Source organism: Sus scrofa, chromosome 2 (genome assembly GCF_000003025.6).
Source record: "Sus scrofa isolate TJ Tabasco breed Duroc chromosome 2, Sscrofa11.1, whole genome shotgun sequence".
In the NCBI taxonomy this organism is placed as follows: Eukaryota; Metazoa; Chordata; class Mammalia; order Artiodactyla; family Suidae; genus Sus; species Sus scrofa.
The window spans coordinates 138,016,812-138,031,418 of NC_010444.4; the positions used below are offsets into that span (position 1 = coordinate 138,016,812).

A 14,607-nucleotide genomic window follows, 5' to 3' on the forward strand; every position below is an offset into this window, starting at 1 on the left:
TAGTTTTTTCTGGATATAGGATCTTTGGTTGACACGTCTTTTTCTTTTAGTACTTTGGATATGTTGGCCCATTGCCTTCTGGCCTCTGGAGTTTCTAATGAATAATCTGCTGAAAGTCTTATTGAGGATCCTTTGTAATGAGTCACTTCTTTCTTGCTGCTTCCATGAGTGTCTCTTTATCTTTCAAAAGTGTATTATAATGTGTCTTGGTGTGAGTCTCTTTGAGTTCATCTTACTTGGAGTGCATCCTGCGTCTTTACTGTTTATATTTATGTCTTTTATCAAATGCGGGAAGTTTATGGCCATTATTACTTCAGATTACTCAGCTCCTATCTCTCTCTCTCATCTCCTTGGACTCTCCAGTGAATATGTCGATTGGTATGATAGTTTCCCACAAGTTGCTTAGGCTGTATTAGTTTTCTTCAATGTTTTTTTTTTTTCTTTATGTATCTCAGGCTCAATAATTTCTCTTGTCCTAACTTCAGGTTTGCTAGTTCTTTCTTCTGCCTGCTCAAATGAACCTTTGAATCCTTCTAGTGAATTTTTCATTTCAGTGGCTCATTAGGTACTTTTCAGAGCCGGAATTTCTGTTTGGTTTATTTCTTTTCTTTTTTCTTTTTCTTTTCTTTTTTCTTTTTCTTTTCCTTTTTCTTTTCTTTTCTTTTCTTTTCTTTCTTTTTTTTTTTTTTTTTTTTTTTTTTGTCTTTTTGCCTTTTCTAGGGCCACTTCTGCAGCATATGGAGGTTCCCAGGCTAGGGGTCTGATCAGAGCTATAGCTGCTGGCCTACACCAGAGCCACAGCAACACAGGATCCGAGCCGTGTCTGTGATGTATACCATAGCTCATGGCAACGCCAGATCATCAACCCACTGAGCAAGGCCAGGGATTGAACCTGCAACCTCATGGTTCCTAGTCGGATTTGTTAACCACTGAGCCACAGTGGGAACTCCTGTTTGGTTTATTTCTGAGTTTTCTGTTTCTTTATTGATATTTACATTTCATTCACATATTTTCTTAACTCTCTTTACATCTCTCTTTAGTTCTTAAAGCATCTTTTAAAAAGATATTTTAAAGTCTTTGTCAAGTAGCATGCTCTCAGGTCTTCTTTGGGGACACTTTCTGTTGATTTTTTTTTCCTTTGGATGAACCATACTTCCCTGTTTCTTGTATGCCTTGTGACTTTTTACTGGAAAATAATTATTTGAATCTAACAATGTGGTAGCTCTAGAAATCACACTCCCTCTCCAGGATGTAGTGGGTTTTTGTTTTTGACTGTTGTAGGCTATCTCTGTACCAAAGATTAACCTGAGGCATAAACTTAAGGTTTTCATGTTTTTTTTTTTTTTCTGAGCCTATGCTTTTTCTGAGTCATGCGTAGTCAGTCACTTTCTAGTTTTCTTTATACCTGCAGTTGCTTTTGAATGTCATAGTCTTTAGTATCTGGCTCCCAAAAGAGAAAAATGAAGAGAAGAGAAAGGGGCATCATCCCTTTAAATTCCCTGGAAATCACTTCAGCCAGAGGAGGAGGGGCTTGCAGAATGGGAGGAGGTTAAACAAGAATGACCGCCCTCCTCTTGGCACCTTGTGATCAGAAACAGCGATCAGTGACCAGAACACAGCTGTCCAATGTTTGGAAGGCAAAGTTCTCATTGCCCACCCTTGTTCCAGCAAGCCATGTGCAGGTTGCTCCAGGAACATGTGCACAGTCATTTGCCAAAGGGCATGGTGGAGGTTAGGTAGCTGCTGCTGTTCTAAGAGCCCTCACTGAGTGAAATTAACCACTGCCCAAACCATCTCCTGGAATTTGCAAGAGTCATTAAACTCCAGGGGTTCTAAAATAGTTACATTGAACAAGTTCTGTGGAATGGTTGCCTAGGTAAGAAGACAAATTCCTGGTGTTTTTTACTGTCATGTTCCTAGAAGTCTCATCTCAGTTGTCTTTTTCCCCTAGTTTTCTTTAACATTTTTTTTATTATTCAATGAATTTATTACATTATAGTCGTACAGTGATTATCACAATCCAGTTGTATATCATTTCCATCCCACACCCCCAGCTCATTGCCCCAGCCCCCACACTGTCTCCTTTGGAAACCATAAATTTTTCAAAGTCTGTGAGTCAGTATCTGTTCTGCAAAGAAGTTCATTCTGTCCTTTTTTTCAGATTCCACATGTAAGTGATAGATAGCATTTGATGTTGGTTTCTCATTGTCTGACTGACTTTACTTAGCATGATAATTTATAAGTCCACCTACCCATGTTGCTAAAAATGCCATTATTTCGTTCCTTTTAATGGCTGAGTAATATTCCATGTGTATATGTACCACAGCTTCTTTATCCACTCCTCTGTCAATGGACATTTAGGTTGTTTCCATGTCTTGGCTGTTGAAAAGAGTGCTGTGATGAACATTGGAGTGCATGACTCTTTTCGAGTCATGGTTTTCTCTGGATAGATGCTCTGGGGTGGGATTGCTGGGTCAAACGGTAGTTCTATTTTTAGTTTTCTGAGGGATCTCCATACTGCTTTCCACAGTGGTTGCACAAATTTACAATCTCACCAACAGTGTACTAGCGTTCCCTTTTCTCTACACCCTCTCTGGAGCTTATTGTTTATAGACTTTTTGATTATGGTCATTCTGGCTGGTTTAAGGTGGTACCTCATAGTGGTTTTTATTTGCATTTCTCTAATGATGAGTGATGTTGAACATCTTTTCATGTGTTTTTTGGCCATCTGTATGTCTTCTTTGGAGAACTGTCTGTTTAGATCGTCTACCCATTTTTTGTTGGGGTTTTTTTTTTTGGTATTTATAAATTTTGGAGATTAATCCCTGGTTAATCGATTCATTTGGAAATATTTTCTCCCATTCTGTGGGGTTGTCTTTTTGTGTTGTTTAGGGTTTCCTTTGTTATGCAGAAACTTTTACGTTTAATTAAGTCCCATTTGTTTGTTTTTACTGTCATTACTCTAAGAGGTGGATCTGAGAAGATGTTTCTGTCATTTATGTCAGAGAGGGTTTGGCGTATGTTTTCCTCTAATAAGAGTTTTATAGTGTCTGGTCTTATATCTAGGTCTTTAATCCATCTGGAGTTTATTTTTGTGTATGGTGTTAGAGAGTGTTCTAATTTCATTCTTTTATATGTTATGTATGGTGTTAGGAAGTGTTCCGATTTCATTCTTTTACATGTGGCTGTCCAGTTTTCCCAGCACCACTTATTGAACAGGCTGTCTTTTCTCCATTGTATATTCTTTCCTCCTTTGTCATAGATTAGTTGACTATAGGTGCATGGGTTTAATTCTGGGCTTTCTATCCTGTTCCACTCATCTATATTTCTGTCTTTGTGCCAGTACCATATGGTTTTGATGACTATTGCTTTGTAGTATATCTGAAGTCAGGGAGCCTGATTCCTCAAGCTCCATTTTTCTTTTTCAGGATGTCTTTGGCTATTCTGGGTCTTTTGTGCTTCCAAACAAACTTTAAAATGTTTTGTTCGAGTTCTGTGAAAAATGTCCTAGGTAATTTGATAGGGAGTGCATTGAATCTGTAGATTGCCTTGGGTAGTATAGTTATTTTGATAATATTGACTCTTCCAATCCAAGAGCATGGTATGTCTTCCCATCTGTTTTTGTCATCTTTGATTTCTTTCATCAGTGTCTTATAGTTTTCAGAGTACAGGTCTCTTTGGGTAGGTTTACTCCTAGGTATTTTATTCTTCTGGATGCAATGGTAAACGGGATTGCTTCCCTAATTTTTCTTTCTGATCTTTCATTGTTAGTATGTAGAATTGCCATCGATTTTGGTTTATTAATTTTCTATCCTGTGACTTTACCAAATTCATTGATGAGCTCTAACAGTTTTCTGGTAGAGTCTCTAGTATTCTCTAGGTATAGTATCATGTCATCTACAAATGATAGTTTTACTTCTTCCTTTATAATTTGAATTCCTTTTATTTCTTTTACTTCTCTGGTTGCCGTGGCTAGGACTTCCAAACCTATGTTGAAGAGTAATGGTGAGAGCAGGCATCCTTGTCTTGCTCCTGATCTCAGCGGGAATTCTTTCAGCTTTTCACCATTGAGAATGATGTTTGCTGTGGGTTTGTCATATATGGCCTTTATTATGTTGAGGTAGGTTCCCGCTGTGCCCATTTTCTGAAGGGTTTTTATCAGAAATGGATGTTGGATTTTGTCAGAGGCTTTTTCTGCATCTATTGAGAGGATCAAATGGTTTTTATTCTTCATTTTGTTGATGTGGTATATCACACTGATTGATTTGCAGATATTGAAGAATCCTTGCATCCCTGGGATAACTCCCACTTGATCATGATGTACAATCCTTTTAATGTATTTTTGGATGTGGTTTGATAGTATTTTGTTGAGGATTTTTGCATTGATGTTCATTGGTGAAACTGGCCTGTAGTTTTCTTTTTTTGTGGTATTTTTGTCTGGTTTTGGTATCAGGGTGATGGTGGCCTGATAGAATGAGTTTGGGAGTGTCCCTTCCTCTGCCATTTTTTGAAATATTTTCCAGAGGATAGGTATTAGCTCTTCTCTAAATGTTTGTTAGAATTTGCCTGTGAGGCCATCTGGTCCTGGACTTTTGTTTGTTGGAAGTTTTTTAATCATGGTTTCAATTTCAGTACTTGTGATTGGCCCATTCATCTTTTCTGTTTCATCTTGGTTTAGTCTTGGAAGAGTGTACTTTTCTAAGAAGGTGTCCATTTCTTCTAGGTTGTCCATTTTATTGGTGTATAGTTGCATATAGTAGTCTCTTATGATCCCTTGTATTTCTGTGATATCTGTTGTTATTTCTCCTTTTTCATTTCTAACTTTATCAGTTTGAGTCCTCGCTCTTTTTTTCTTGATAAGTCTGCCTAAGGATTTATCAGTTTTGTTGATCTTTTCAAAGAACCAGCTTTTCATTTCACTGACCTCTTCTATAGTTTCCTTTTTTTCCTCTATCATTGATTTCTGCTGTGATCTTTATGATTTCTTTCCTTCTACTAACTTTAGGTCTTGTCTGTTCTCTCTCAAGCTGCTTTAGATGTAAAGTTAACTTGTTTATTTGAGCTTTTTCTTGTTTCCTGAGGTGAGCTTGTATTGCTATAAACTTTCCTCTTAGAACAGCTTTTGCTGCATCCCATAGGTTTTGGAGTGTCATATCTTCATTGTCATTTGCTTCTAGGTATTTTTAAATTTCCTCTTTGATTTTTTTCAGTGATTCATTGGTTGTTTAATAGCATGTTGTTTAGTTTCCACGTGTTTGTGTTTTTTTGCAGTTTTTTTCTTGTTGATTTTGAGTCGTATAGCATTGTGGTCGGAAAAGATGCTTGATATGATTTCAACTTTCTTAAAGTTACTGAGGTTGGATTGGTAGCCCAGGATGTGATCAATCTTAGAGAATGTTCCATGTGCACTTCAGAAGAATGTGTATTCTGTTGCTTTTGGATGGAATGTCCTATAAATACCTATTAAGTCCATCTGGTCTAATGCTTCATTCAGGGCCTGTGTTTCCTTATTGATTTTCTGTGTGGTTGATCTGTCCATTGCTGTAAGTGGTGTGTTAAAGTCCCCCACTATTACATTACTGTGTTATTGTTGATTTGTCCTTTTAAGGTTGTTAGCAGTTGCCTTATGTGTTGTGGTGAACCTGTGTTGGGTGCATAGATATTTCAAATTGTTATATCTTCTTCTTGGATTGATCCTTTGATCATTAGGTAGTGACCTTGCTTTTCCCTTAAAATAGTCTTCATTTTAGAGTCTGTTTTGTCTGTTATGAGTATTGCCACTCCGGCTTTCTTTTTTTTTTTTTTTTTTGTTCTTTTGCCATTTCTTGGGCCGCTCTCGCGGCATATGGAGGTTCCCAGGCTAGGGGTCGAATCGGAGCTGTAGCCACTGGCCTACACCAGAGCCACAACAACGCGGGATCCGAGCCGTGTCTGCAACCTACACCACAGCTCACGGCAACGCCAGATCGTTAACCCACTGAGCAAGGGCAGGGACCGAACCCGCAACCTCATGGTTCCTAGTCGGATTCGTTAACCACTGCGCCACATGGGAACTCCCCAGCTTTCTTTTGATTCTCATTTGCATGGAATATTTTCTTCCATCCTCTCACTTTCAATTTGTATGTGTCCCTAGAAGTGAAGTGGGGCTCTTGAAGACAGCATATATATGGGTCTTGTTTTTGTATCCACTCAGCCAGTCTATGTCTTTTGGTTGGGGCATTTAGCCCATTGACATTTAAGGTAATTATTGATATGTATGTTCTTATTGCCATTTTATTAATTTCTTTGGCTTTGTTTTTGTTACTCTTTTTTCTTCCCTTCTTCTCGTGTTCTCTCCTCTTCTGGTTTGATGCCTATCTTTAGTGTTGTATTTGAGTTGCCTTTTCTTGTTTGTTTGTGTATCAGTTGATCTATTGATGATATCAATAGATTTCTGGTTTGTAGTTGCTCTGAAATTTTGATATGAATCTATATAAATACAAGATTGTTTTAAGTGGTTGATCTCTTAATTGCAAGTGCATCTCCAGTGTTCTGCATTTGTACCCTCCTCTTCTCATAATTTCTGATTTTGGTGGCATAGTTGTGTGTGGATGATTTCGTATATACCTTTATTGGCGAGCTTTGTCATTTGTGGTATTTTTGTTTCTGGTTGAGGCCTTTTCTCTTCCACCTAGAGAAGTTCCTTTAGTATTTGTTGTAAAGCTGGTTTAGCATTGCTGAATTCTCTTAGCTTTTTCTTATCTGTGAAGCTTTTGATTTCTCTTTCAAATCTGAATGAGAGCCTTGCTGGGTAAAGTAATCTTGGTTGGAGGTTTATTTCCTTTCATCACATTAAGTATATCTTGGCACTCCCTTCTGGCCTGCAGTTTCTGCTGAAGAATCTGCCTCTAACCTTATCAGGGTTCCCTTGTATGTTATTTGTTTCTTTTCCCTAGCTGCTTTCAATATTTTCTCTTTGTCTTTAATTTTGGTCAGTTTGATTAATATATGTCTTGGGGTGTTCCTCCTTGGGTTTATTTTATATGGTACTTGTTGTGCTTCCTGGATTTGAGTGATTGGTTGCTTTCCCATGTTAGGGAATTTTTCGGCTATTATCTCTTTGAATTTTTTTTTTGTCCCTTTCTCTCTCTCTTCTCCTTCTGGCACCCCTATAATACAGAGGTTGGTGTGTTTAATACTGTTCCAGAGTTCTCTGAGACTCTCTTCATTTGTCTTCAATCTTTTTTCTCCTTTCTGTTCCGCAACCGTAATTTCTACCAATCTGTCCTCCACCTCACTTATTTATTCTTCTGCCTCCTGTATTCTGCTGTTGGCTGCTTCTAGTGAATTTTTTATTTCAGTTATTGTATTTTGCATCTCTTCTTGTTTAAGTTTTATATCTTGTATCTCTTTGCTCAGTGTTTCCTCAGTGTCTTGCATGATCTTCAGCATCAACAGTCTAAAGTCTTTTTCCTGGAGGCTGAGAATCTCCTGATCACTTAGCTGATTTTCTGGGGTTTTTCCTTTCTCCCTCATCTGGGTTATAGTTCTCTGTATTTTCATTTTTATAAGTTTTTGATGTGGTGACCTTTTTACCGATAATAGAGTTATAGCCTCTCTTACTTCTGGTGTCTCCCCCTTTGTGGCTGAAGTTGGTACATGGGCTTGCTGTAGGCTTCTTAATGGGAGGGACTGGTGCCTGCCCAATGGTAGATGGGGCTGATTCGTATCCCTCTGGTGGTTGGGGTTTTGTCTCTGGGTGAGATTAGAAACTGTGTGCCTCGGAGGTCTTGAGGCAGCCTGTTTACTGATTGGTGGGGCTGTGATCCCACCTGGATTATTGTTTGGCCTGGGGGTTCTCAGCACTGATGGGTGGGGCCAGCTTTTCCCAAAATGGCCACCTCCTGAGAAAGGCAGCTGCTGAATATTCTCAAGAGCTTTGTTTCCAATGCCCTTCCTCCATAACAAGCCATATTCACCCCTGTTTTCCCAGGAGGCCCTCCAAGTACTGCAGTCAGGTCTGACCCAGATTCCTATGGAGACTTTGCTTTGCCCTGGAACCCAGTGCACGTGAAAGTCCTTGTGCACCTTTTAAGAATGGGGTCTCCATTTCCTCCAGTCCCATGGAACTCCTGTGCACAAGCCCCACTGGTCTTCAATGCCAGATGCTCCAGGGTCTCTTTCTCCCAGTGCCAGATTCCCATGCATGGAGGTTTGACGTGGGGCTCAGAACTCTCACTCCTGTAGGTGATTCTCTGTGATACAGTTACTTTCCAGTCTGTGGGGCTTCCCACCCGGGAGGTATGGGGTTGCTTATATGATGTAATCACCCCTCATGTTGCCTCTTCTTTGTCTTCTGGAGTAGGTATCTTTTTGAAAGTTTCTGGTCCATTTGGTTGAAGATTGCTCAGTATTTGGTTGTAAATTTTGTTGTTTTTAGGAGAGGAGTTGAGGTCCAGTCCTTCCATTCTGCTGTCTTAATCCCATCTCTCCCCCAGTTTTATTGCGATATAATTGACATGTAGCACTGTAGACATTTAAGGTGTACAGCATAATGATTTGACTGTGATTTGATTGACATATATAATGACATGATTACCACAGTAAGTTTAGTGAACATCTTTTATATAGATACAAAAGTAAAGCAATAGAAATAAATTTATTTTCCTTGTGATGAGAACTCAGGATTTATTCTCTTAAGAACTTTCATATGTGGGAGTTCCCGTCGTGGCGCAGTGGTTAACGAATCCGACTAGGAACCATGAGGTTGTGGGTTCGGTCCCTGCCCTTGCTCAGTGGGTTAACGATCCGGCGTTGCCGTGAGCTGTGGTGTAGGTCGCAGACGCGGCTCGGATCCCGCGTTGCTGTGGCTCTGGTGTAGGCCGGTGGCTACAGCTCCGATTCAGCCCCTAGCCTGGGAACCCCCATATGCCGTGGGAGCGGCCCAAGAAATAGCAATAACAACAACAACGAAAAGACAAAAGACAAAAAAAAAAAAAAAAAGAACTTTCATATGTAATGTACAGCAGTGTTAATTATATTTATCGTATTGTATATTATATCCCTAGTATTTATCTCATAACTAGAAGTTAGTACCTTTTGACTACCTTCATCTAATTCTCCCACCCCGACCCTTCACTTCTGATAACCACAAATCTGATCTCTTTTTCAATAAGTTGTTTGTTTTATAAGTATAATTTACCTACAACACTATGCTAGTTTCTGGCACACAACATAGTGATTTGATATTTCTGTACATTTCAAAATGATCACCATGATAAGTCTAGTTACCATCTATCAACATATAAAGCTATTACATACATAGTTATTGACATTTCACATCTTTGACTCATTTATTTTGTAACTAAAAGTTTGTACCTGTTAATTTCCCTTACCTATTTCCCTCCTCCCCAACACCCTTCCCCTCTGGCAGTCACCTGTTCATTCTAACTATGACTCTTGTTTCTGTTTAGTTGTGTTTGTTCATTTGTTTTGTGTTATAGGCTCCACATGTAAGTGAACTTACACAGTATTTATCTTTCTCAGTCTGGCTTGGTGTAATACCTTCTAGGTCCAACCATGTTTTCAGAAATGGCAAGATTTAATTCTTTTTATGGCTTAGTGATATTCTATTGTGCATATACACATACACGTATATCTTCTTATCTGTTCGTCTATTGATATCACTTAGTTTTCCTCCATATCATGTGAATAATGGTGCAGTGAACATAGGAGTGTGAATATCTTTTGTAATAACCATTTTCATTTTCTTTAGATAATTAACAAGAAGTGGAAATGCTGGATTGTGTGGTAGTTCTAGTTTTAATTTTTTTGAGGGGCCTCTATACTCTTTTCCATAGTGGCCGTACCAGTTTACATTCCCACCAACAGTACATGAGGGTTCCCTTATCTCTACATCCTTGCCAACACTTGTTATTTCTTGTCTTTTTGATAATAGCTATTCTGGTTGATGTAAGGTGCTGTGTCATTGTGGTTTTGATTTTCATTTCCGTGATTATTAGTAATGTTGAGCATCTTTTAATGTGCACGTTGCCCACCTGTGTGTCTTCTTTGGAAAATTATCTATTCAGATTCTTACCCATTTTTTTAATGGGGTTGTTTTGTTTTTCAATGTTGATTTGTATGGGTTCTTTGTATATTTTTGATATTAACCTCTTATCAGTTACATCATTTGCAAATACCTTGTCCCACTCAGTAGGCAGCCTTTTCACTTTTTTGGTCGTTTACTTCACTATGAAAAACCTTTTTAGTTTGGTATTGTCCCATTTGTTTATTTTTGTTTTTGTTTCCGTTGCCTGAGGAGACTGATCTCAAAAAATATTGCTGAGACTGATGTCAAAGAGTACAGTGCCTGTGTTTTCTTTTATAAGTTCTCTGGTTTCAGGACTTATATTTAAGTAATCAACTTTGCATTAATATAGGATGTGAGAAAATAGTCCAGTTTTTATAACACCATTTACTAAAGAGGCTATCTTTTCCCTGTTGTATATTCTTGCCTCTTTTGTCATAGGTTTTTTTTTGTTTGTTTGTTTTTTTTGCATTTTTGGCCACCTCATGACATATAGAGTTACTGGGCCAGGGATCAGATCTGAGCTGCGGTCTCAACCTAAGCTGCAACTGCAGCAACAGTGGATTCTTAAATCACTGTGCTAGGCCAGGGATTGAACCTGAATCCCAGTGCTCCCAAGACGCTGCTGATCCCATTGCACTGCAGTGGGAGCTCCTCTTTCATCATAGACCAATTGCCTATATAAGTGCAGGTTCACCTCTGGGCACTCTGTTCTGTTCCATTGATCTACATGTCTGTTTTTGTGCCAGTACCATATTGTTTGGTTTATTGTATCTCTGTAGTATAGTTTGAAATTGGGAAGTGTGGTTCTGCCAGCTTTGTTTTTCTTTCTTAAGATTATTTTCACTATTCAGGATCTTCTGTGTTTCCATCCAAATTTTAGAATTATTTATTCTAGTTCTGTGAAAAATGCCATTGATATTCTGATAAGGATTGCACTGAATCTATAGATTTCCTTGGAGAGTATAGTCTTCTTTACAATAGTAATTGTTCCAATCCATGAGCATGGTATATCTTTCCATCTGTGTCATCCTCAGTGTCTTTCATTAGTGACTTATAGTGTTCCAAGTACAGGTCTTTTACTTCCTTAGTTAGATTTACTCCTAGATTTTTTTTTCTTTTCCTTTTTTTTTTTTCCACCACCGTCCTGTGTATTTTTTAATGCAGTTATAAACGGAATTGTTTTCTTAATTTCTCTTTCTGATAGTTCATTGTTAGCAACAGATTTCTGTATATTAATTTTGTATCCTACAACTTTACTAAATTCGTTGATGAGTTCTAGTAGTTTTTGGGTGGCATCTTTAGAATTTCCTATGTGTAGTATCATGTCATCTGCAAGCAGTGACAGTTTTACTTCTTTTCTAATTCATATTCCTTTTATTTCTTTTTCTTGTCTGATTGCTGTAGCTAGGACTTCTAATACTATGTTGAGTAAAAGTGGCAAGAGTGAACATCTTTGTCTTGTTCCTGGTTGTAGAGGAAATGCTTTCAGCTTTTTACTATTGAGTATGATATTAACAGTGGGCTTGTCACATACAGCCTTTATTATGTTGAGGTGTATTTCCTCTATACACAGTGTATTGAGGACTTTTATCATAAATGGATGTTGAATCAATTGTCTTTTGTATTTTTTTGTTTCTTTTTCCTATTTTCTTTTTATGGCTGTACCTGCAGCATATGAAAGTTCCTAGGCTAGGGGTCAAATCTGAGCTACAGCTGCTAGCCTACGCAGCAGCCACAGCCATGCAGGATCCATATCATTGACTGAAATTATTTACTTACTTGTGTATTATTTGGCTAAAAAAATTTATAGTATGTGAACGTAGGAAGCTTCAAAGGGTATAAGAGGATATACTATCTAAATGTCCCTTCTGTGGCTCTAGTCTTATGTCAAAGGCAGTCACTGTTTTGGGTTTCTTGTGATGCATTCTCAGTATATCCCCAGCCTTTACAAACATACATGCTTGTGTTTATGTATGTCTGTATATGTGTTTGCATATAGACATACAGAGTAACATGAGAAAAAAAATCCCGCACAGCCCAGGAAAGTTGGCTTGTCTCACCATCAGATGCCCAGCAGGGGCAGGAGGAGCACCTTTTCCCAGGGTGGAGGGATGGCTTCTGTCCCAGTGGGTTGGGTGCTGGCTTTGTGGAGTACCCATGCCCAACCAGTGTTACTGCAGCTCACTGAGGCTGCAGCGTTCCCCTTCCTGATGGAGGAAGAAGTCAGTGAAGAATTGGAAAGAAGTGAAATATTAACGATGGAGTTCAATTTTAGTAGCTCCTTGAAACTCAGTGATTACCAGTAAAGCAGCCTCTATGAGAAGAGGAACTAGCCGTCCATGGGCTTTCAGGGCATCTCAGTCAGAACAGAAGAAAGGTGATGTCGTTTTGGATCCATTCTCTCACTTGGGCCATGGCTCTCACTTAGAGAGTGGTCGTCTGAACTAAGGAAGCTGCAGCAGGGACTTGATGTCCCTTAGCACCACAGAGGTGATTGTCATTAAGGGGTTTGTGACAGTGCGATGAGACTGGATGACTCTAAGGAGAGATGGCGAGGACCATTTGCACGTAGACAAGCTTCCTGAGGCACCAGAGTTAGTTACTCTTTGGTCTGTCATTCGGGGGTATAGAGTCCTTCCTCCTCTCCAGGAACCCCCCCACTACCACAAGCACCACCATGACTCTTTCAGCCCAGAGACCCTTCCTTTTTCCTATCAGGGAGTTTTGTCCATTCATTCATTCATTCATTCTTCTGGGCATCCATCTATCCATTGATTCATTTAATAAGCTTAATAGAGGGTCCTCCAGGCCAAGCACAGAGCAGGTGCTAGGGATTCAAAGTGAGCCACACACACCACCCTGCCCTCACTACCCTGACTGGACTGTTAATGAGGGGATAGACAAGTCATAGGGGATTGGAAGACGGTGTGAAAAGGGCTGTGATGGCAGAGACACTGAGTGCACGAAGGCAGTGGGCCATAATCCTACTTGAGGTGACCGTGGAAGGGCTTTGAGAGGGGGTATCCAGGTCTGGGGAGCATCCCAGACCTGGGGTGGGGGGGACCAGCTCAGGTTTAGTGTGCAAGAGAGCTGTCAAGAGGAGTGAGAGGCCAGTATGCTGCCCACAGTGTCATGTGTAAGAGGCAGCTCAGAGAAAATGCAAGGACAGAGCCTGTGGGTCCTGGCAGGCCAGGGAAGGGTATGGACTTGACCTTGGGCAGTAGGGAGCCATTGAAGCTTCATGAGGAGAGACTTGGTCTAGTGTTTTGTGTTCCAAAAGCGAGAGTGAAAAAGCCGGCAGGTCTGCACTTTGTTTGCCATCTCTGCGCCTCGTAGCAGAGCAGGCCCCAGCTCGAGGGGAGGTCACCTCTGGCTGTCTGAAGTGGCCCATGACTCCTTCATGGCCCAGTGGTGCGGGAGAGGAGGATCCCACTCCAAGCTGGGGCCTGCCAGGCCTGCCTCACCTTGCAGAGCCCAGCCCGGTGCACACGGGAGGCTCTGTGTGACCCAGCATGGAATTTTCCTCAGAGCCTGACCTAGTTCCTTGCTGTTACTCAGTCACCCTGGCTGAGCCTGTGGAATTGCAGGAAAGTTAGACAGTAGAGAGGGTTGCTAATGTTACACGGAGCCCGCTTTCCTCCTGCCTCCGTCGCTTCAGGATTCGGCTGGGCCATGTGCTCACTTCTGGGGATTCTGGTCCATCAGCTCCCTTTCCCGGGGCCAAGCCTTCCCCCCCAGGTACACCGAGGCCCTCCTGTCCCCTTCCTGATGAAGCTACTTGTCTCAAGCTTCCACAAGGGCCACTGTGCAGGCACTTCTCCTGAGAGGATGTCACCTGATGTCCTGGCCCATGACAGTGGCTTGCAGCTGTCCTGACACCACAGTGTCCAGCAACTAAGGGGCTGGATTTCTACCTTTTAAAAATTACAGTACCAGGTCCAGTCCCTAAACAGTAAATTACACAAGAGTCAGTTAACAGGTTTACAGCTCATACCTGACAGTTCTCAGGTCATTCACGCTTGGGTGGTGATGTGCCTTCAGATGTGTGATCTGTTCCCAGAGAAGACATTTAATGACAGCTTCTCCCCTCCCCACCCCTCACCAAGGCCTTCATTTGTTGTCATCATGTTGTAGGTTATACCGTAATTACTCCTGAATGGGGCTTATCTCCCCTAGTAGGTTATAAACTTCCCAAAGGCCGGAACCACATTGTGGAGATCAGTGTCCACCCAGCACCAGGCTGGAAGATTGCGGGGGAGCCTTAGTCCGTAGGGGTGAAGACACACCTCTTCTTGTATTGAAGGTTGGGTTTAGGCCGCTTGTACCGATACTCCTCAGCACGCCGAGGTGGAGCGCCACCCTGTGAAGATGGTGGCACAGTTGTCAACAGTTAGCGAGCGCTTCCTGCATGACAAGCAGTATGAAAATGTCTTTAAAAGCAGCATCTCATGTATTCCCTCCACAGCTGTATGAGGTCCATGGTATTGTTACTCCCATCTTACATTGGGAAAATGGATTTCTAAACGTTGCCGTTT

At 40.7% G+C, this 14,607-nt stretch overlaps 1 protein-coding gene across 4 annotated transcripts in view; it reads left to right on the forward strand.

Moving 5' to 3' along the window:
• SLC25A48 (solute carrier family 25 member 48) overlaps positions 1–14,607 on the forward strand; it is a 55,772-nt gene that overhangs the window by 37,001 nt on the left and 4,164 nt on the right. The window lies entirely within an intron of this gene.